The sequence below is a fragment of the Acomys minous genome, assembly GCF_964271855.1.
Source record: "Acomys minous genome assembly, chromosome: 3".
In the NCBI taxonomy this organism is placed as follows: Eukaryota; Metazoa; Chordata; class Mammalia; order Rodentia; family Muridae; genus Acomys; species Acomys minous.
Genome location: NC_140485.1, coordinates 127,169,381 through 127,192,395, shown reverse-complemented (window position 1 = coordinate 127,192,395; position 23,015 = coordinate 127,169,381). Strand labels below are relative to the sequence as shown.

The window sequence follows — 23,015 nt, the reverse complement described above, 5'->3', positions numbered from 1 at the left end:
AAGGCCAGGATGCAAAGTGAATAAAAAAAGAAAGGAAGGAAGGAAGGAAGGAAGAAAGAAAGAAAGAAAAAAAGAGTTAAAAAAAATCAAAACTTAAGCATATGCCTTTAATCCCAGCACTCAGAGAGGCAGAAGCAGGCAGATCTCTGTGAGTTCAAGGTCAGCCTGGCCTACAGTCCAGTCCCCACTCCAACCCAGACCACACTTTTCACTGAATATAACTCTGATCTATCCATGCCCTCTAGTAAGAGTCAGTTCCAGGAGCTCCCGATTCCAGACTGCCACATGGTCCAACAACGCAGACTGTGACCATGTTAGAGACGGTTACAAGAAATCTGCCTTTTCAGACTCTTAATGATATCTTTATGGTTGTAGAGTGATTCAAACTGCCAAACTCCACCCATGGAAATGGAAGTGACACAGAAAACAGCTGTGAGATTTAGAAGCAGTCCAATTGGGTGTACCCTGCTCAATTTGCTTTATTCAAATCGCGTATGGACACTTGCTGATTGTGACTGAAAGAGATGGAACTACCTGCGTAGATTAGGCAACGGACCGCTTACACACTGTGTAAGGGTTGCAGTTCACTCTGTGCGAGGACAGCTTCAAGTCAAGCTTAGTACACATCTAGAGAACCGTAGGCCAACCTCAATACTGTAGAGCAATGCAACCCTTTCTTTGTGACAAGGTTTTTTATGCCAGTAGGTTTTTTCATTCCTGTCATGGACAGAGTTCTCTATCAGGCACCAGATTCATTATTTTTTGAGCCTAGGGGTGGATAGGATGGAGAGTCTCTTGATTGTGTGTGTGTGTGTGTGTGTGTGTGTGTGTATCTTTTAGACTCTCCCTCCAACTTTAGTAGGTACTGACACTATAAATGAAAATTTCTCTCCAAAAGTAACAGGCAACTCAACTATCTAAATGGATAACTTGGCTCATTCGCTACTCTACATTTCCTTCACTTTACATATATCTATTTCCTTTTAATTTTGGAAGTTTAAGTTTATGCACAGCAAAGCATCATCCTAGACCTCATTTTAGTCATCATTCAATCTCTGACATCTTCTGCTGTTCATGCCCCATGGTAGGTGATCAAAACTATTTTGAGTGCATAATGTTGATGAGATATTTTGATTTTCAAAGTGGGAACATTTTTTTAATTTGCATGTATAAAACAAAAGAAAAAATAGCACACTCCATGGAGTGCTAATTAATGTTCACTTTCTTCCCATATTTCAGTCATTTTAGGATTAACTTTAGGATTACTAATGAAAATTTGGATACATTCTCTCTAGGGACATTACTCAAAAAGATTCAATTCTCCAAGTAAAACATGTTCTGCATGAAGAATTTTAATCCTGTCCTCCAAGGAATTAATCCATGAATTGCACGATTCTTGTTAAATGAATTATAAATAAACCTCCAAAGCAAAACTCATTTACGTCTCTGCAGTACTTGTGGCTTCTGTTAGTTTCTTTCCAATATTAAAAATATTAATTTGCTAGATGATACTTTTCTCACATGATAGACATGTCAAGGCCACACTCTCTTAGGTCTACATAATTCTGTAATTGTGAAGCACATCACTAAGACATTCCAGTCATGTGCAGATTCGTTATAGCTTACCAAAAATATTCTACTTATCTTCATCAGCAGTAACTGTTAATAGCTCATTTCGAAAAAGAATGAATAACAGCTGAATGTATAGATTATTTCCATGTAGAATGCTATTTAATTTGTATATGTATTTTAATTCAAGCATTTTTATTATGAGCTTTTGCTAGCATTAAATTTTCACTTATAAACCTTTTGAAAAAAAATCCAGCTTAAAGAATAGTTATTTATTTTTTAAAAGGACATGAATTTAAGATTTAATATTTTAAAATGTTTTTTTTTTACCTTATCCAATATGCTTGTAATACAAACTCTCATTTTCTTGCTCTTTTGGTAATGATAGAAGAGTTGGGTTGGGAATTTAGTTCAGCAATGACTATCAACATATATGTATGAGGTACCAAGTGTATGTGGTACAGCGGAAGTACTTAATTATGAGTCATGTTCTTGCCATAGCTTTACCTGTTTGAAAAAAGAATGTGTCTTCTTTCTTCAACTTGCTGTGCTGGGAGAATTCTTATCTGAGGAAGCCGAGGAACAGCTGTTTGCTGATGGATCACAGCAGGAGAATAAACACAGCCGTCTGGTCAGAGGGTATTTTTCATTCTCCTGCAACTTGTTTCCTCAATATTTTTGTCTTCTGTTGTGGATTATGAAGTGTCTGTGTGAGAGTAAACATCAGGCAATCACCCTTCCTCTCCCTCCATGAGGAACAGCACTTCAAGGCACATTAGCGATTCATTTATTCTGAACACTGTGCGACACAATTCTTTATTGAATAAAATGAGTCTAAAATAAGAACATGATTTGGGTGTACTTTCCTCATTAATCAAAAGAACAACATATTAAGATGGGAATATTTCTTTCAAATGAGTCATCCCCAGTTTGCCTGTTTTTGTGGTCTTCCGTCTCACAGCATACCAATCACTACATGCCGCCCATAATTGCGTTCTAATAATAATCTAGATGATAGATGAATAATCCATGGAAGCAGTGATTGGAAAAGGACTGCAAGAGGGTGTTAAGTTTTCAGGAGTTAAATATTTCAAAGACGTCTCGTGTGAAAGAAAACAAGCAAATGAGGAAAAAGCTTGGCAGTAACAACAGTCACTGGACCGGGCAATGGGGTGAGGTTTGGTAGAATAGCAACTAGGTTAGGAAGCACAATAGGATATATATATATATATACTGATTACCATTTATTATGAACCTTCAAAGTCTATTTTGAATTCTGCTTAGAGTAGAATAAGCAGTATGCATTTCTTTGGATTTGGGCAGTACTTGAAACAAGCCCTATGGTAATTAAAATATATCCCATTTGAAGGTTACATTAGGGTTTCAGAGAATGCGCCCAAATCTTTGTAAGATAATTGCTAATTTTTGGTGCATAATTATCTATACTATATGTAAAGATGTTAATAAGTCAGACAATGTTGAAATTCAACCATATATATATGTATATATGTATATGGTACATATATAGTACAATGCTATTTTGCCTTCAATGGTAATCATCTCTTCCTTCTTTCATCCTGATTATGCTGAAGAAAAAAGCACCTGGGCTATAAACACAATGGTGAAGAGAGATAATATAAGCTCACAGCATGCCTTGTTCTAAAGGGACATAGCAATCACTGCACCATCTTGGCATTACACCTGCAAGGTGCTGACTTGTTTCTATACTGAGGCAAAGACCATTTCTGAGCACCAAGGCTCATCTCAGGAAAACAGAAAGAATAAAATTTCTAAAGTAGCAAGGACAGCAACTACAACAATATTTTCAAATATTTTTTGTTTCGTTTGTTTGTTTGTTTTTGAGGCAGGGTTTCTCTGTATAGCACTGGCTGTCCTGGTCCTCACTATGTAGGCCAGTCTTGCCTGTAACTCGGAGATCTGCCAGCCTCTGCTTCCCAAGTGCTGGGATTAAAGATGTGCACATCCATTGCCCAGCTGTTTCTAATTCTTTTTAAAAATGGGTCTGTGAAGATGGTGTCAGGAAAAAGTCTTGCCTTATTTCATTAGACAAGGAAAAAACTAGGCAAAATGTACAAAAGTGGTCTTGACATTATTTATTAATCAGGGAGGGACAATGGGTCTTGAGTGATGAGAAACAAATGATTTGGGCTCAAGATAACTTTTTAAAGAGAGTTTCCAGGATGTGGGACAATGAATCAAAAACCAGATAAGTCTCCAAATACTCTCCAAGTTGAAGAGATGGAACAGAGGACCAAATCAGCTGAGGATGACTGGGCAGCCTACTGGAGAAGTGACACTAAAACAGAGAGAGAAAAATTAAATGCAAAATCCTCAGTCACAGGGCTGGGAAGGAGTGTCCTCACAAGTCACCTAGAAAAGCTAGCCATTCACTGAAAATTGGCTAAGCACACAAAAGGAATTTACATCAGCAGTGAGGCAAATTTAGCCTTAGACTAAAAGCTGTTCTGAACATGCTTAGCATATTTTAATTACAATCCACTAAAAGGTCAAGTTGTTTCTAGGAAACTCAGTTGCAGCAAAACAAAAAGATCAAAATATTTATAAAGAGAATAAAATATTGTAAGACAATTAAAAGTTATCAAACCCCTCCCTCAAGGCTCAGAAGTGTGGAAGAGGAGGCATAGATGTGTTGCACCAAAGAAACAGTATTTTGTAGACACAACAGGACTGATGAACGTATGAATTCACAGAGACTGTGGCAGCATACATAAAATCTGCACATGTTCAAGCCAGACAAGATGCCAGCACTGGCAATGTGAAGAAGACACAAACTCCCACCCCTAAATATGAAGCTCTTTACAACTGATACCTGTTGGCAAAGGAAAACACAGTCTCATTGGGTATATCAACCATATTTCTGCGCAGGTACTGTGCCCAGTAGTTGGCAAACACAAGATGAACTCAATGGTATTTTTTCTGTGTTTTTTGTTTGTTTCATTTTGCTTTTTGGAGAGGGGAAGCAGGATTTTTTTTTTCTGTCTTATGTGTATCTTGAGTGTTTTGATTTTAGTTTTAATGTCTTTGTTTCTCGTTTTTTGTTTCACTTTTTCAGAGAGAGAAAGAACACATAAAGATGCTTGGATAAGGAGGTAGGGAGGAGCTTAAGTTTAGGGGAGAAGAAAAACATAATCAACATATACTCTATGAAGAAAAAAATTTAAAGGTTACCCCATGGAAACAGTACAATACAGCCTGTAATGAGAAATAAAGTCAATGAATCAAAAAGGTCCACTGATGTTACATTTGGGAGTCAAAGGGGAAAAAAAAGTTCATTAAAATTGTATTTCGTATATTCACAGAAATAAATAATAGAAAGGCAGAAAAGATCTAAGTTAGACATCTAGGCAAGCACTCTACCAGTAGAACCATTATCTTTCACTCCTTAGTTGGCTAACTGGAGACAAAAGTTATAATGTATGAAATTACATGTCTGGGGAGATCTAAGGTGGCTGCACTGATCACACACCGCGTCTGATCAAGAGGACAACAAAGACTAGACAGAAACCTAAAGAGAAAACTGAGAGCTACAAAACACCAGTGCTGCTGATTCCCAGCTGAGAGGGATCTACATTGTGTAGAGCATAGGTGAGTCCAATCCCTGGCCACCCAGCTAACCCACAAAAAATTGTGGGGGACAACTCACATTAGGTGCCATCTTGAAAAAGACAGTGAGACACCGGTACAGCTTTGGGCTATATCTGCCTGTCTGCTGCTTACCGGGTCTAGGACACAGAGCAGACAGGCAGAACTGAGTCCCGGCACTGGCCACAATCCACATTAGCTGCCATCCTGTGAGTAGCTTCAGGCTCAGATCTCTTTGTCCACCTGAAGCTTACTGGCCTGACCCATCTAGGACACAGAGCAGACAGGCAGAGCAGAGGCTGGTGCAGGTCACAACACACATTAGCTGCCATCCCTGAGCAGCTTTGGTTCAGATCCCTCTCCATCTACCAGCTGCTTACTGGCCTAGCCCATCAGAGACACAGAGCAGGTAATCAGAGCCCTGCCATCTCCGGAAGGCTTGTGGAGCACCTGAGCAGCTTTAGTCTCTGATCCCTCTCAGCCGCCAGCGGCTTACGAGCCAGGCCCATCTGTGACACAGAGCAAATAGGCACAGATGAATCTGGTGTGGGCCACAACCTACATTTGCTGCCATATCAAGAAGGTCTATTCGGCACCTGAGAAGCTTTGTGATCAGATCTCTCACAGGCCCCCAGCTGCTTACTGGCCTAGCCCATCTGGAATACAGAGCAGATAGGCAGAGCCTTGCAATCTTGAAAAGGACTGTAGGGCGCCTGAGCAGCTTTGGGATTGGGGCTCTCTCAGCCTGCTCCTCTCCTGCTTGACCCAAGTGGGATACAGAGAGGGAAGCCAGCTGAGCTGAGTACAGGCTCCAACACCCACTGTCCACCATCCTGAGAAGGCCCCTAGCAAACAACCTTTGGCTTGGAGCTCTCTGCTTCCTCCTATCCTGCTTGGCCCACGTGGGACACAGACAGCAACCTCATTGGAGGAACCTGTAGGTCTGCTAACACCAGACACAACCAGATACCTAGAGGCCAGGGTAAGAAGGCTAGCTGCAAAACTCAGAGCCATATGACACCACTGGGAACTAGTGATCCTCCCACAGCAATTCCTGGAGATATGAACATCTATGAAGCACAAGAAGAAGACTTTAAATCTGAGGTGATGAAAATGATAGAAGCCTTGAAAGAGGAAAATAAATCACTCAAAGGAATATAGGAAAATTCAAATAGATGAAGGAGTTTAATATATCCTATAAAGAATTACAGGAAAATATATGTAAACAGATGAAGGAATTGGATGAATCCTATAAAAAGTTACAGGAAAATTCAATCAAATAGGAGAAAGAAATGAAAGAAATGAACAAAACTAAACCTAAAGAGGGAATTAGAAGCAGCAAAGAAAACACAAGCTGAGCAAATCTTAGAGTTGGAAAACATAGGAAAGAGAACAGAAACCATGGTTACAAGCAATGCCAACTGGGAAAAAAAAAAGCCCAGGACCAGATGGATTCAGCGAAGAATTCTACGAGAACCTCAGAGAAGAGCTAATACCAATTCTCTTTAAACTAGTCTGCAAGATAGAATCGGAAGGAACATTACCAAGCTCATTCTATGAGGCCACGGTCACCTTGATACCTAAACCACAGAAAGACTCAACAAAGAAAGAATTTCAGACCAATTTCTTTTATCAACATTGATGTAAAAAATACTCAATAAGATACTTGCAAGCCAAATCCAAGAACACATCAAAAATATCATTCACTATGACTAAGAAGGCTTAATCCCAGGCACGCAGGGCTGGTATAGTATGTGGAAACACATCAATGTAATTCATCACATAAACAAACTGAAAGAACAGAACAGCATGATCATCTCCTTGGATGCCTAAAAAGCATTTGACGAAATCCACCACCCATCTATGTTAAAAGTCCTAGAGAGCAGGGATACAAGGCACACATCTAAACATAATAAAGGCAACATACAACAAGCCTATAGCCAACATCAAACTAAATGGAGAGACACTTAAATCAATTCCACTGAAATCTGGAACAAGACAAAGCTGTCCACTCTCTCTGTATCTAGTCAGTGTAGTACTTAAAGTTCTAGCTAGAGTAATAATGCAACTAAAGGAGATCAAGGGGCATACAAATTGGAAAGGAAGAAGTTACACTATCAATATCCATGGATGATATGATAGTATACATAAGTGACCCCAAAAATTCTACCAAGGAACTCATAAACACCTTCAACCAGGTGACTGGATTCAAAATCATCTCAAAAGAATCAGTAGCACTCCTGTATACAAATGACAAACTGTGAAAGAAGTTAAGGAAACTACACTCTTCACAATAGCCACAAATAATATGAAGTATCTTGGTGTAACTCTAACCAAGAAAGTGAAAGAGTTGTATGAAAAAAAACTTTCAAATATCTGAAGAAAGAAATTAAAGAACATGTCAGAAGACGGAAAGATCTCCCATGCTCATGAATTGGGAAACCAACCTAATAAAATTGACCATCTAACTAAAAGCTATCTACAGATTCAATGCAATTCCCATCAAAATACTTACACAATTCTTTATGGACCTTGAAAGATCAATTCTCAGCTTCATATGGAGAGAAAAAAAACCCAGAATAGCTAAAACAATCCTATACAAGAAAAGATCTTTTGAAGGAATCTCCAACCAGGATCTTAAGCTGTACTATAGAGCAGCAGTAATAAAACAGCATGGTACTGGCATAGCAATAGACTGGTTGATGAATGGAATCGAATCAATACCCAGAAATAAATCCACACATCTATGGACACTTGATTTTTGACAAAGAAGCCAAACCCATACAATGGAAAAAAGACAGCATCTTCAACAAATGGTGCTAGTCTAACCTGATGGCTACATGTAGAAAAATGCAAATAAATCCATGTCTCACACCCTGCATAAAACACAAGTTCAAATGGATTAAAGTCCTCCACAGAAAACCAGACACACTAAACCTGTTAGAAGACAGTGGGGAAGAGCCTTGAGCTCACTGGCAGAGGAGACAACTTCCTGAACAGAATACCAACAGCTCAGGCTCTAAAGTCACCAATTAATAAATGGGGCCTCATGAAACTGAAAAGCTTATGTAAGGCAAAGGAAACAGAACAAAATGACAGCTTACAGACTGGGAGAAGATCTTCACCAACCCTACATCTGACAAAAGGCTAATATCTAAAATATATAAAGTACTCTAGAAATTAAACACCACCAAACCAAATAACCCTATTAAAATGGGGTACAGAGATAAACAGAGCAATCTCAACAAAGGAATACCAAATGGATGAGAAACACTTAAAGAAATGCCCAACATTCCTAGTCATCAGAGAAATGCAACTCAAAACGACTCTGAGATTCCATCTTACACCTATCCGTATGGCTAAGATAAAAAAAGTTCAAGTGACAGCACATGCTGCTGAGTATGTGGAGAAAGCTGAACACTCCTTCATTGCTGGTGGGAGTGCAAACTTGTACAACCATTTTGGAAATCAATCTGGTATTTTCTAAGGAAACTGGAAATCTTTCTACCTCAAGCCTCAGCCATAGCACTCTTTCGCATATACTGAAAGATGCTCCACCATACATCAAGGATATTTGCTCAATTATGTTCATATCAGCTTTATTAGTAATAGCCAGAATCTGTAAACAATCTAGATGTCCCTAGACTGAAGAATGGATATAAAACTGTGGTACATTTACATGACAGAATATTACTCAGCTATTAAAAACAAGGAAATCTTGAAATTTGCAGGCAAATGGATGGAACTGGAAATGATTGTGCTGAGTGAGGTAACCCAGATCCAGAAATGCATGCATAGTGTATACTCACTCATAAGTGGATATTAGCCTCATAATACAGGATAACCATACTGCAGTATAGAGACTGAATCACCAACCAAAAACCATGTGTGATGTGGACCTAGACCCTCTACTTAAATGTAGTAGATAGGCAGCACTGTCTCCTTGTGGGCCCCACAATATGAGGAGTAGGGACTACTTCCGACATGATCTCTGGCCCCCCAAGATTGATCATTTCCCTTTGCAGAGTGGCCTGGCCAGGCCACAGAGGAAGAAGTATCACAGATGAACCTGAATAGGCTGAGGTCAGATGTTAAAGGAGGAAGACTCCCCTTTCTGAGGATGAAGGGAGGGAGGGAAAGAGGATTGGGAGGTGATGAAGGAGGAGGCTGCATCTTTTGAGGCTAACCCATCTAAATTAAAAAAAAAACCCGTTGCCTCATAGAAAACAGCAATGAACTAGGTGATTCAACAAGTTTATAGAATACAGCATTATTATATATAAATCATATATTTGTCTTAATAGTTGAAAATTAAAACAAAATTAAATTATTTACAATAGTATCAAAAATGAAACTTAGGAATAAATCTGACACAACATGTATAAACCTGTATCTTAAAACCACAAAATTGTTGAGATAAAAATTATTTTGACAAAAGAAATTGTATGTAATATTAATCAGTCAAAAATGTGAATATCATTTGAATGGCAAATCTCCTCATATAGATCTAGAATTAAGCATTTCTATTCAAAGCACTAACATGTCTTTTTATTTTAATTTTTTATAGAAATTAATGGTATGATTCTAAGGTTCATAGTCAATACAAATGCCTTAGAATATCCAATCTTGAAAAATGATAGCTGGAAGACAACTGATATATATTTATTGAAATGATATAATTGTCCAGAAAAGGTAGTATTGGTACTGTGCAGAAAGACTAGACAGGAAGAGTTGGAAATACCTTGGAAACCAAAAGTGCAGTCAAATGCATATGATAATTGGTTTACAACAAAGTAGAAAAGCAATTTGTTGAACAAAATATTGTATTTTTAATGAATGATATTAGAGCAATTGAGTATATACTTACAGATATTCACTTGAATCCAGGGATACTTGAGTTATATACTACACCGTATAAGTTATAAAAGCTGTAAATGAGTACTAGACCAAGGAAAGTATCAAAGGTGTACAACATTCTGAAGAAAATCATTGGAAAAAATATCTTTCTTTTGATGGAGAGACATAGATGGTTTAGACATGACACTAAACATATGTCCCATAAATGAGAAAAGGGAAAACTTTTTCATCAAAACTAAAATCTTTTTAAAAATTTATTTATTTATTATTTCATTCATATTACATCTCAATTGTTATCCCATCCCTTCTATCCTCCCATTCCTCCCTCCCTCCCACTTTCACCCTACTTTCTTCCCCTATGATTATGACTGAGGGGGACCTCCTCCTCCTGTATATGCTCATAGGGTATCAAGTCTCTTCTTGGTAGCCTGCTATCCTTCCCCTGAGTGCCACCAGGCCTCCCCAACAAGGGGATGTGGTCAAATATGGGGCACCAGAGTTCATGTGAAAGTCAGTCCCCACTCTTCACTCATCTGTAGAGAATGTCCTGTCCATTGACTAGATGTGGGTAGGGGTTCGATGTTTACTGCATGTATTGTCCTTGGTTGGTGGCATAGTTTGAGCAGAACCCCTGGGCCCAGATCTTCCAGTCATAATGTTCTACTTGTAGGTTTCTAGGACCCTCTAGATCCTTCTATTTCCCCATTCTCCAATTCTTCTCTCACCTAGAGTCCCAAAAGGATGTCCTCACATCCAACCCACTTTCCTGGTAGGTGAAGACTTTCATGGGATGTGTGTCTTGGGCTAGTGTCTAGTTATAAGTGAGTATATACCATTTGAATCTTTCTGCTTCTGGGTTAACTCACTCATTATGATCATTTCTAGTTCAATCCATTTGTCCACAAATTTTGTGAATTCCTTGCTCTTAATAGCTGAGTAGTATTCCATAGTGTAAATGTACCACAGTTTCTTTATCCATTCTTCTACTGAGGGACACTTAGGCTGTTTCCATGTTCTCACTATTATGAATAAGGCCACTATGAACGTGGTTGAGCATATGTCCCTGTTGTGTGCTGGTGCATCTTCTGGGTATATTCCAAGGAGTGGATTAGCTGGGTCTTGAGGAAGCCCTATTCCCAGCAAAACTAAAGTCTTATATTTTTTTAAAAGACACTATTAATGATGGCGATATAGCTCTGTAGGTAGTGTTTACCTAGCATATACGAAGCCATGGTTTCAATCCTCAGGACTATATATACCAGGTGTGGTGGCAAAATTCCAAGTCTTGTGAGATGAGGCCAGAAGGATCAAGATATCAGGGTTATCCTTGCCTACATGAAGCTAGCATCGGGTACATGACACCCTTGTTTCAAAAATGAATGAATGAATGAACGAATAAGTGAAAAGACACCACCAATAGAACAACAATGAAGAACAGGTCATAAGGTGGGAGAAGAAAGTATTTTCAAGTGATATCTTGAAGTAAAAAGAACACAAAACACACACTTAAAAATCAGAAGACGTTTTGAATGGTATTTCATAAAAGTAGATATAAGAATAGCAAATAGGCCCACAGAAAACTATCTCACACCATCTGTTATTAAGGAAATGCAATTTAAAACTGTAATGAAATGCTGTTCCCTGTTACTATCAGAACAGGTACATTTAAAGATACTCGAAACCCTGGACACAGCTGAACCTAAGGCATTGGGGCTCTAAATGGAAGTGGTACAAGCAGTGTAGCAAGGTAGGCACTTTCTTACACATACACCTTCTTAAACATGCACAAACGTGCCAGACGATGTCATCACGCCACTCCTCAGTATTCATCCAGATAACTGAAAACATACAGATTCACAAAGATTATCTGTGAATAGTCACAGCAGCTTTCTTTGTGATAACTCCAAGTTGGGAATAACTGATACGTGTTTCAGCAGGTGACATTTTGGTATATAATGGACTAATAGCTTATAATTGAAAGAATGAGCTATGTGTAAGAATTCAGAATAATTGTGTTCAGTGAATGAGGCCAGACCCCAAATCACGTGACTGATAGAGTCCATTTGTGCTGGGCTCCAGAAAATGTAAATGGGAAACACATGAATGATTGTCTGGCTGCAGACGAGGAGCTGGAGGGGAGGAAGGAGAGAGCTGGCTCGGGATGATGGGTCCTGACAGATCCCGACAATAGTCTCACAGCGTTCCTATGTATCAAAACCCATCAAGCCATAGACTTTCTGTGTGTATCGTTATTGTCTGCCATTTTAATTCTAATGATGTTGGCATCTTACTGATCTTTAGCGTTTAGCCAATCAAATATTTACTCTGGAATTCTATATAAGCCAAGGACACCCATCCCAGCTGTTTCGATGGGAAGGATTTTGCACTTAAATCTGTTTTTTACCAGTCTCATGAACAGAGAAGACAGCTCTGCAAAGGGCAGCACCACCCAGAAATCCTAGTTCGCCAGAGACAACTTTTCTCATTCTCTGACTTCTGTGTCCTGTTCCAAAGGGTTTTTTTCCTCTCTATTTGTGTGCATATTACTTATAAGAACAATGAAGTTCGCTGTAATATTTTCATGCATTAACCTTGTTCTCTTTGTTTGGGCCTCCCTTCTACTTAAATGACGTCTCCCTTCTCCATAGAGTCTGTGTATAAGAGAAGATGTGATAGGATTTTTTTTTTCTGGGACTGGATTATTTCACCTAACATGATGCTATTTATCTCTACCCATTTTCCGGCTTTTGACATGATTTTTTTCATAGTGGAATAGCACTGTCTATCTTTACCACACTTTCTTTATACACTCATCACTGGCTTTATGCACCAAGGAGCAATACTTGTATCCATAAAAACTGAACACAAATAAAAGCAATTCAATCAATAAGTAAGTGCACAAATAGCGCAGTAGCTTTAGCCACCGAGAGGGGCCATCTTCCTGAACAGGAACTGTGGGAGGAGAGTGATAAAAAATGGTCGAATGTAGGTGTGTAACAAAATATTTGGAAGGATGTGTTGATGTGCATAATTTTAAAACAACATGGGTCTATGCCCCATCATGGATTCCATTTTATCTTAATGACTTTAAAGGACAGTCACTTTTTAAAGTGATCATTGAAAAAAGGCTTGTGAAATTGAGAATCCTTACTTTAGGACATTTGCATTGCTGCTGCCCTTGTGCTTACAGTGAGATTACATCTAACCATTATGAGGCTGAAGCTACAAGTCACAATGCACTTAGCACTGCTAACACACCAAACACTATCGCTTGGCCACACAGTCCACTGCAGAGTCTGGTTGTCTCCAGGGCACTGGTGGGACTGAGCAGAATTTGCAGTTGTCACTGCCTGACATGGATAACAAGGATGCTAGGTGATGGCCACCAGCTGGAGGAAAGACCAAATAATCAAAATGTAAGTATCATTTCTATGTGACGCTTATTGCATCTGTATCATTTAAAGTGGGAGAACGGGGTTGAACCATAGCAATCCAGGAATCTGGTTGTGCTAAAATCTAATTAGACAAATGGAAAGTCTCTATCAAATCTCAACAAATGTTACTCTGTTTAAGAGAATTCAGATTCTCTAACCCACGCGCAGGGGTGGGGAGGGCTTTTAAATAACGCATTTGGCTAATTGGGACAAATGGGTCTGGTTTTTCTTCGATTGTGATTAAGGAGCTAGGTGAGATCATAGGAATTCTACACAAATGACATACTTGAAAATCAACCCATTTCCCCTGTGATGCACGTGATGTCTCCCCAAAGCCTTAGGAACCTTTGTTTTTTGTTTTTTGTTTTTTTTTTTTTTACCAGTTTTTCATCACTCTACCTCCCTCCCTGCAACAGGAGAGTGTTGGGGTTATAAGGTTTTCTGAAAGTCACATTGTGACTGGACTGTCCCTTTAGTGGCATGGGCTGCTCAGATGCTATCATGTCGGAAAGACTAAGCCATGCTTGTAAAGTCTACCATCACTTAACAAAGGCTTTTTACAGATGCAGCCTGGCTAGGATTATGCAAGAACTTGTGGATCACTCCCACCCGGCAGGGTTCTGGCAGACTCACGATGGTACAACACTGCTATTTTGACATTTTCTTTCTCAGAGTATACAGACAGCTTTTTAAAGAGGTATAAATTTTCCTGAATAGCATTTCAGCTATTCATATATCATTTGGTTTTGAAAGCTCCACGCCTGTGCCTGTTTCCCTTTCCATCAATTCTCTTGCACTGTGTGCAGTTTCTAGTCCGGGTACCAGCATACAGAAGCCACTTGAACAACCTACAGGGAAGCAATTATTCCATCAGAGGTCCCCGATCATCCTCATCAGGCTTCTAATTTATGCCTGATTTAAGCATGTATTTGTTGTTGCCTGTTGCTAGCCTAGGGCTGACACTGCAGGGACTGTTAGCAGCGTGGCCTGACTGTCTATCATTTCCTTCCCCATGGACACAGAATAGTATTTTGACATTTGCAAGGAAGTCATTGGAGAGAATAGGAGCTAGTTCCGGGAATGACCTGAACCAAACCCTTCGCACTGGATTAGCACTCGTGATCCTGGAAGCTTACTTTGGCTTTGGCATACACACAGGTCATATACACAGATAAGCCTGTCAGTCTCTCAGAATTTCATTTTTTTCTTCCTTTTTTTTCCCTCTGAAATTAAAATGACAAAAGATCAGCCAATTGTGTAAGACTGGCATCTCTTTCTCAGAGACCATTTCTTGCTCGGTTCCCAGGGAACATCTGAGATGCTGTGTAGGAACACTCGTTGTAGAGCTATGATCACATCTTCAACTGATATAACTTAAATCAACACAAATAACATTAGTTATGTGGAATGCTACGTTAAAATCAAGTTCTTGATCACTGAGCCTAGGGAAAGAAGATAAAAGCCTTCCTGCTAGCACGGTTGGATGTCTGGACTACGTACCAACCCTTACTGTGTGCTGGAAGAACTGAGGAGCAATAGAATGTATCTGAGTAATTTACTGCCCTTCATGGTCAAGGAACAGCGGCTGCTGGGCTCTTTCTGCATTATCAGAGAAGGTTGGAAGGACCCTGCTCTTTCAGGACAGCCATTCTGAGCTCGGCACTCGGTACGGGACTCTTTCTCCCCACCAGGGCCCCCCAGCTCTCTGCCTGACTCCACCTGGAAAGTGTCTTTAGACATAGATGCCCATAACTACATTTGATACATGGCCCTTGACACAGCTCCCTGCTCCCACTCCCCTCCCTACACCTATAACAAGGTACTGTGTTCCCACTCATATGATAGGAGCGTACTGCCAAATGTAAACTGAGCATTCTAAAAGTGCTTGATCTCATCCAATTACGAACATCTATGCTGGAAGCCCCACAAGCACTCCCCAAGGGCTATATAGCCTTTGTTCTCCCTGATTAATGTTGAACTAGTTCCTGAAGTGGTCCTGAAGTATTTGGTCTTCGTGGTGTTTTCAGCCTTGCAAGCCCTGCGTCCTGTCTTCTGCTCCTCTTGCCTCCACTGACTGGTGGCCATCAGCCCCTCAGGAAAGGGGAGAGCCACAGTAGAAGTGCCTCTCCACCCCCCCAGATCATCCACGTGCCTTGCCTCCTGGATTCAATATCAACCTGAGTTTCTGTGGCACATTTTCCACCACTGTGCTTGCTTATGGCACAGCAATGCAATTATCTACAAATTCTATAGGGTTCCTTTCTATAGCTTCCAGGCTCTAGAAAAGTTTGGTTGAGGCTGTGCCTAATTCAGGCTACTGTGTTGTTGTGATATGCATGGAGGCAATAAAAACCAGTTTGAACCATCACATACATTTCTTCTATCCGGCTAATTTCCCAGGCTACTGAAATGGGATGGGCTGTACTTAACTTCATCAAGAAATAATCCTTTGTGGTTTAGGTTACCTAGAATTTGGTTATTTATTTATTGACACAGGTACTGTTGAATGTCCCATTTAAGACCAGGTGGCGGATATGGAAGAGTGTTGAAATCTTTCTAGAGAAAAACTTGTTTCTTTTTTATTATTTTATTTTATTTTCATTTCTTATGAAATTTTATTCTTCTTCCATACAAGGCATCTCGACCTCAGTCTCCCCTCCCTCTACTTCCCTCCTCTCCCAGTTCCCCTCCCCCCCTCCTCTTTCCCAGCACTACTGCTCCTCTGTTTTCCTTCAGAAAACATCAGGCCCATTTTATCTTCTTTTTTTTTTTCCTTTGTTTCTTCCTTCCTTCCTTTCTTTTTAAAAATATATTTTATTAATTTATTCATATTACATCTCAATTGTTATCCCATCCCTTGTATCCTCCCATTCCTCCCTCCCTCCCATTTTCCCCTCACTCCATTCCTCTATGACTGTGACTGGGGGGGGGGGAATTTTGTTTCTTAAGAAAGACAGTATTAACCAAACTTTCACAGACTAGAACTGTCAAAGAAAAAAATAAGTGAGTGGGCTCTGGGTTATTGCAGCGTTTAAATAAGCTTCATGGATGCCACACTGTGAACCAGCTGTTGAAAGTCTTCCTCTGCCATTCTGTCTTTGATCACTGGGAGAGCCAGCAGGATGGTGAGGGGGAGACTTCAAGAATGTAGGCCATGGTTAACGCATATGTGATGGGCTTACAGAAAGTGTATCAGGCATGTTTTCTCTGTTAGCAAAGTCAACTTCTTCATTTTGTGTTTTCTGAGGGAAAAGGTACTCAGTGTATTGGATTTTTACTGTCCTTTTATAGAACTACTAAACCAGAATGACTTTGACACAGGCACCAAGGCAATTTTCTTTCCTAATTTACTAGATTTCTTTAGGCCTTAGGCCATCCTTGCTTTAGGGCTGTTGCCAGGCAACAGCCTAAATCCATTGGTTCAAGATACCTCAGAGTAGACCATGTTTGGAAAGAGTAAAACTTTAGTAGGTTCTTTTGACCCCTGGCAGAAACAAAGATATGTTAGCATTTTGAAATGTAACCTTCAGTACTTTCCCATTATCTTTTGCTCCTTAGGATATTGGCCTCTTAATCTCATTCCACAGAAGACAACTTACCTTCAATGACCTTCACTGGCTAGGGGGTGGGAGGACTTAGAGATGGAGTTGACATGGTAGTCAAGGTGAGTGACAGTGTAAACTACTGTTCTTACTTTTAACAAAGCATTAGAGGTATGAAGGTGTAAGACCAGGTTGAAAGCAGCACAAGGAAACCAAGGGCATTCAAGGTAATAGACGGTATGACATCATAGATTATCAAAGAACAGTATTGTCTACAATCTGGGAGCTTCCTAGAGGGTGGTGAGCTTTTCCATTTAAACCCACAAAGGAAATACTGTTAGTGGTAGAAGGAAGTTTAGAGTTCTTTTAGTACAAATGCTCCTGTACTGTGCAATTCTGAAGGATTAACTTGATGTCCTGCTGTTGAAAGATTCAGGAAGCATGTTTGAACTTCTCAATCACCAGTGACTACCTCTCATACTGGCCACTGAGGTGTACTATGCCGATATCTGCTGTAGCAGAGTTATCCCGTCATTGTATGGATGTAGCACCTGTCAATAATAAAGCTAATGGCCCATAGCTGAAGCAGAAACTAGAAGGTGGGACATCTGGGAGGCAGACAGGATTCTGAGAGCGAGCCAGGTGCAAAAGATTCAACCAGCAAGATGTGAGGAAGATGGTCGCATGGTGTCTGAGCGTGGGTAACCAGCCACATGACAGAATGTAGATTATTATAATAGGTTATTTTAAGTTATAGTCCAGGTATTTGTAAATAATTACCTTGAATCTCATAAGTTGTTATTCTGGGAGCATGAGGATCAGAGGAAGAACCACCTGAAACCTAACAGCGTCCTGCTATAATATGTGGTGGGGAAACAGCACTCATTCATGCAATGGCCAACCTCAAGAAGAAACTTCCATTTGTATGTAGAAATGATATTCACTGACCCAGTCACTGTGCTCTGTGTGCTCTGTCTCTGTCTCTGACTCTGTCTGTCTGTCTGTCTCTGTCTCTGTCTCTGTCTCTGTCTCTGTCTCTGTCTCTGTCTCTGTCTCTGTCTCCCTCCCTCCCTCCCTCCCTCCCTCCCTCCCTCCCTCCCTCCCTCTCTCTCTCTCTCTCTCTCTCTCTCTCTCTCTCTCTCTCTCTCTGTGTGTGCATGTAAGTCAGAGGATAACTAACAGGTGTCAGTTTTTTCTTTTCACCATGTGAGTCCTGGGGATTAAATACAGATCATCAGGCACGTTTAGCAGCTGACCTATCTCCACGGCCCCTCCATTTTGGTTTCTGTGTTAAGCACTTCAGAGTCGTGAGGGATTTGTGTAAGCATCAGCTCTACATCTCCTTGTCCCATTCTGACTTCTCTTTCTTTGGACTAGAGGTTAATGTCATACTTCTTGTCTCAAAGTGGATTCAGCTTCCGAGCAGCCTCTGCAACAAGGGAGACTGAAAAACCTCCTGGGACCACTTAACAGGTGATTCCTTCAGGGACTGGGTGGCTCTCAGAGGTCTAAGGGCTTCCCAAGGAAAAGTCTCTGTTTTCCTTCCCCCATCCCTGGAAACTACCCATCTCTGGAAACACATTAAAAAACCTGTGAAGAAGTGCCCATGTCCAGCTGGGGAAGATGCCCTCCAGGGATGAGGCTGGCAAATAGATTGTGAGGGCAGAGGAGCAAGTACTTGTTTCAGGACTGTGGATTTACAGAGTTTTAGTCTCGATCTAAAGCTGAGTTTGTGGCTTCCCCCCTTACTTAAGGGTTGTTCTCCCAGTGTCATAAATTCTACCTCAGCTGCTCTCACAGATGAGGCAGCAGCTGTTGGTGCCCCTCTGTGAGCTTTCATTTGCACCTGCACACCACATGAGCCACTTACCATGAGTGGCAGTTGGTAGCTCCACGTGCTGGGATGTGACACTTTGGGGGCAGAGAAGAACAGCAGGTAGATTAGAGAAACTTAGGCTGTAACTTTTTGACATCATAAAATGAGCATTCCACAGAAAGATGCCCAGCTGAAGATGCTGAGGAATCATAGGGAAGGAGGAGGGTGAAGAGAGAGAAGGAAGGAAGGAGAGTCGGGATGGTGCAGGGAAAGGGACATGAAGAGAAGAGAGTGAGAGAGAGGAGGAGGAGGAGGAGAGAAAATTATGTTATCTGTATCCACTTACACATATATGTGTGTACTAAATTAAGAAAGAAGGAGGCCTTTAGCCTAAGGCTGCTACTTCTAATTCCTATATAACAAAGTGTAGGCTAATTCAATAAACAACAATCTGAAGTTCATCTTACAATATGTATCATTTCTGTAGCAAATAACAATGGCACATCTAATCACAGCCAGCCAAACTTGAGAAAATCACATCAAGCCAGTCAAACATTTCCCAGATAAGAACAATACCTTAGCACATATCATGCCCCAATAAAGTGAATACTGAGCTACGGTTGAGCAGAAAAACTCTTTCCTTTGCTTCTGAGTCTAGCATATAAGAGTTTATCCCTCAAGATGCTGGCTAGAGTTCTCTGAACTTCCTCTGCCCAGTACTGACCAGTCCACAAATCATTTAATGACAAACTATTCTCATGTATAGCTTTGCTTTTAATATGTGTGCATATGCCTGTGCATATATAGTTATGCATTCATATATGTTTATATATGTATATATATAAATTTATTGTACATTAGTATAGTTTACATATTACATAAGCATATATAAACTGCTTTTACCATGCTACTCAAATATGTGTGTGTACACATGTGCATGTGTGTCTACATGCATAAATGGATACATGTGCTTGTAAATATATAATCATCTTTCTATTGGTGTGATAAAACAATGAAAAAGGCAGGTTATAGAAGAAAGAGTTTATTTGGGCTTATGGTTCCAGAGAGAAAGAGTCCATGATGGCAGAATTGAGGCATGGAGGCAGAAGTGGGAAACTGATAACTCACACCTTGAATTGTAAGCATGAAGCAGAGAAAGTGAAATGGTATGATCCTTAACCTCTCAAAGCCCATCTCTTGTGACATTTGTTCTCAAGACTATCAACTGTTGACCAAGTATTCAAGTATTCAAACATCTAAAATTATAGACATCTCACTCATAAGATGATCCTATGATTTTAGACATTTGAAAAAAACATATATGTTGATTTGAATCAATATCATAGGCTTCAACAATTGTAAGATAAAAAAGCAATCAATTTATAACTATTATAGAAATAATTTCTAAAATGTTTGATTTATCCACCTCTAAAACTTTTTTTCAAACCTAATTTCAGTACCAAGACCAGGCTGCCTTTATACTTAAGATCTCAGCTTCTGCCTCCCAAGAGGTTGGATTTAAGCTGCACCACCACACTCTGCATTAAAGCAATGCATCCAAAAATAGCATTTTTGCAAGTGAACAAATTAGCCTCCTGGCCAGGGTGTGTGGGTGTCAGCTATGTGTGTTAGACTTTCAGAATCACACAGTGGAAACTCTGTTTTGCAGGAACTGTAGTTATTTTCAGAGATTGGCTGTTCTTCACCTACTTCCTGTCCTACCCACCAGGATTTGCAGATCATAGGCTACACTTTGGACAGAATCACAGCTTCAAATCCTTTCAGATCCCCTTTTCCTCACGTGTCCGATGACCCCATAAAAACATTTCAGGTGGATTTTGTTCCACTCTGATGATCTGGCAAGCAAGTTGTAAGTTAAGCCTGATAATTGCTAATAAGTTGTTATCACACACACACACACACACACACACACACACACACACACAAACACACACACACACACACACATTTTGAGATTTTCAAACAATATCTTTTGATAAGATTTTCCTCCTGACCTTCACAGACCTACACCCCTTTTTAAAAAAATCTACTCAACATTGTGTCCTTGAATGAATCCTTGAATACCAATTAACAAAATATTCTTGGATGTGTTCTCTCCTACACAAGGTCATTATCATGACCTTCACTCTTAGAGAACGCTGATCCTTCCTTTCCCACTATCTAACATGCCATTCACTCCACAGCTAGTGGTGGGGTTGTATGCCCAACTCCCCCTCCATGCTGCCATTTCTCTGGCTTGGGCTTGCACAGATATTGTGCACACTGTTCCAATTAATGTGAATTCATATGTGTGGCTGTCTTGACGTGTCCAGAAACTCTTTCCTTGTAGTCATATTCTGTCTCTAACTGTTGTTCTTTTTCTGCATATTTTACCAGAGTGGTCCCAGAGCCTTGGGAGGGGAAGTTATATATATGACTATATATATTGTGACAATGTATATATTATTTCTTGAGCATTATTTCAGTTCCTTATTCTCTGCACCATGACCCGTTGTGAATTTGTGCTAGTTACCATTTGCTCTAAATAGAAACTTCTCAGACAACAGTTGAGAGATGCATTCATTGATCTGTGGGTATAGTGATAAATCATTAGGAAAAATTTAATACTATGTTCCTTTGATGGTGTAATAGTAGAAGGTTCTCCCTTAGGACCTGTATAGTCACAGGTTCTTGGCCCAATTATGATACTAAGTACTATATCAGTTAGATAAATATTTGCCTGCTAAAAGGGTTGTTCTATAACTAAATTCTAGCAAGACCAAAATGAGGATGAGGCAAGTGAGATGCCTAGGAAGCAGAATTAACACTGAAATTTATTCTTTTCTAAATTTTTTTTTTGTCTTAGAAATTTCCCTCATGCAAAAGCCAGATGGAGGAGCTATGAAACACTATGACCAACAAGAAGAGGCAGGCTTCTTATAGCCTCCAAATGTGGCAGTCCATAGGCATGTACTTGCCCTCAATATCAACTCTTGGACAACTCAGATATGATGTTTATTTGCCAAGTCAAATATAAAACATCCCACAAGACCTGTCAATTTGTCACAAATGTTTCTCAGTTTTAAATGAGCTAAAAACGGATTCTTGGGAATAACAACAGAAGGGACTTAGGAGTGAAATGATACTGATTAAACACCAACCTAGTTTTATTTTAGAAGGATAGACATTGTGAAATGACGTGGTATAAAGAACAATTCTGAAAGATAAAATTAGGTGTAATTAGAAAAAAAATGAAGAAGATAAGGCAAGAAATATTTCCAAACTTGATTAGCTACCTCCAAAGTTAAAGTTCAAGTCACGTGGTTTCCAAAAATAGCGATGTACTTGTGTGTTCCAAGGTGAACACACAACACACGAAAGGACAGAGGTGAAATCTGTCCTTTTCAGGTGAAAATGGATGAATGTTGGGTGCAGCCTTTCTTGAGCTATTTTGGATTGGCTTGTGTATTTGCCCTACTCTCTCCTCTGTAATAAGCCTGTTGCTATGCTCTTAGTAACTATGGCTGTATCACAGAAACCTAATGCTGAGTGGTAAGTTTAATGTCACTATCGTTGGCAAGTGCAAGACACACCCTCTGGCAGAAGACTCTCTGACAGCCATTGTAAAGCAGATTTACTATTCTTTCTCTACTTAGTCTTCCTTTCTTTCATGTTATCTGTTGTCTTAGAAATGATAAAATAGTGTTTTAGCTGGCACCAGGACCTTCTATAACTTACTGCACCTCCTAACACATACCAAGATCCCAATTGGTTTTTGTGTTTTTGCTCACTGTTCATGTCCTGATTCGTTGCAGACCATTCACTTAGCCCCAACTCTTCTTTACTGTGTAAGGCTAACACACCCATTAAGTCTATGGTTTAGATGGTCATCCTTGAATCATGCTAAAGTACTGCAAAGATCAGGGGTTGATGCCATTTCTAAACTTTTATAGCAATGTTTGTTGGCAGTTTTCTCCCTATACCTCACTCTTGCCCCATTTCAAGCAGAAGTTAGACTCTGAGAAATTTTGCCATAGGAAAACAGAAGAAGGGCTTAAGATATACTGCTGTGTCTCTGTTTTGTAAACAATTAATTTGCTCATTGTGATTGGCACAGTGGGAGAGAGAAGGAAGGTGCCCAGCAATTGGGTAAGAGAAAAGGGGCCAGGAAGT

The 23,015-nt window shown here is 39.9% G+C and overlaps 1 long non-coding RNA gene across 1 annotated transcript; it reads left to right on the top strand.

Moving 5' to 3' along the window:
- The first annotated feature begins 13,339 nt into the window (after positions 1 to 13,339).
- LOC311594886 lies at positions 13,340 to 21,840 on the top strand. The gene is made up of 4 exons (XR_014778239.1): positions 13,340 to 13,466; positions 17,043 to 17,148; positions 18,404 to 18,499; positions 21,709 to 21,840. It is a non-coding gene; the product is annotated as an uncharacterized lncRNA (long non-coding RNA).
- The last annotated feature ends 1,175 nt before the right edge of the window (positions 21,841 to 23,015 follow it).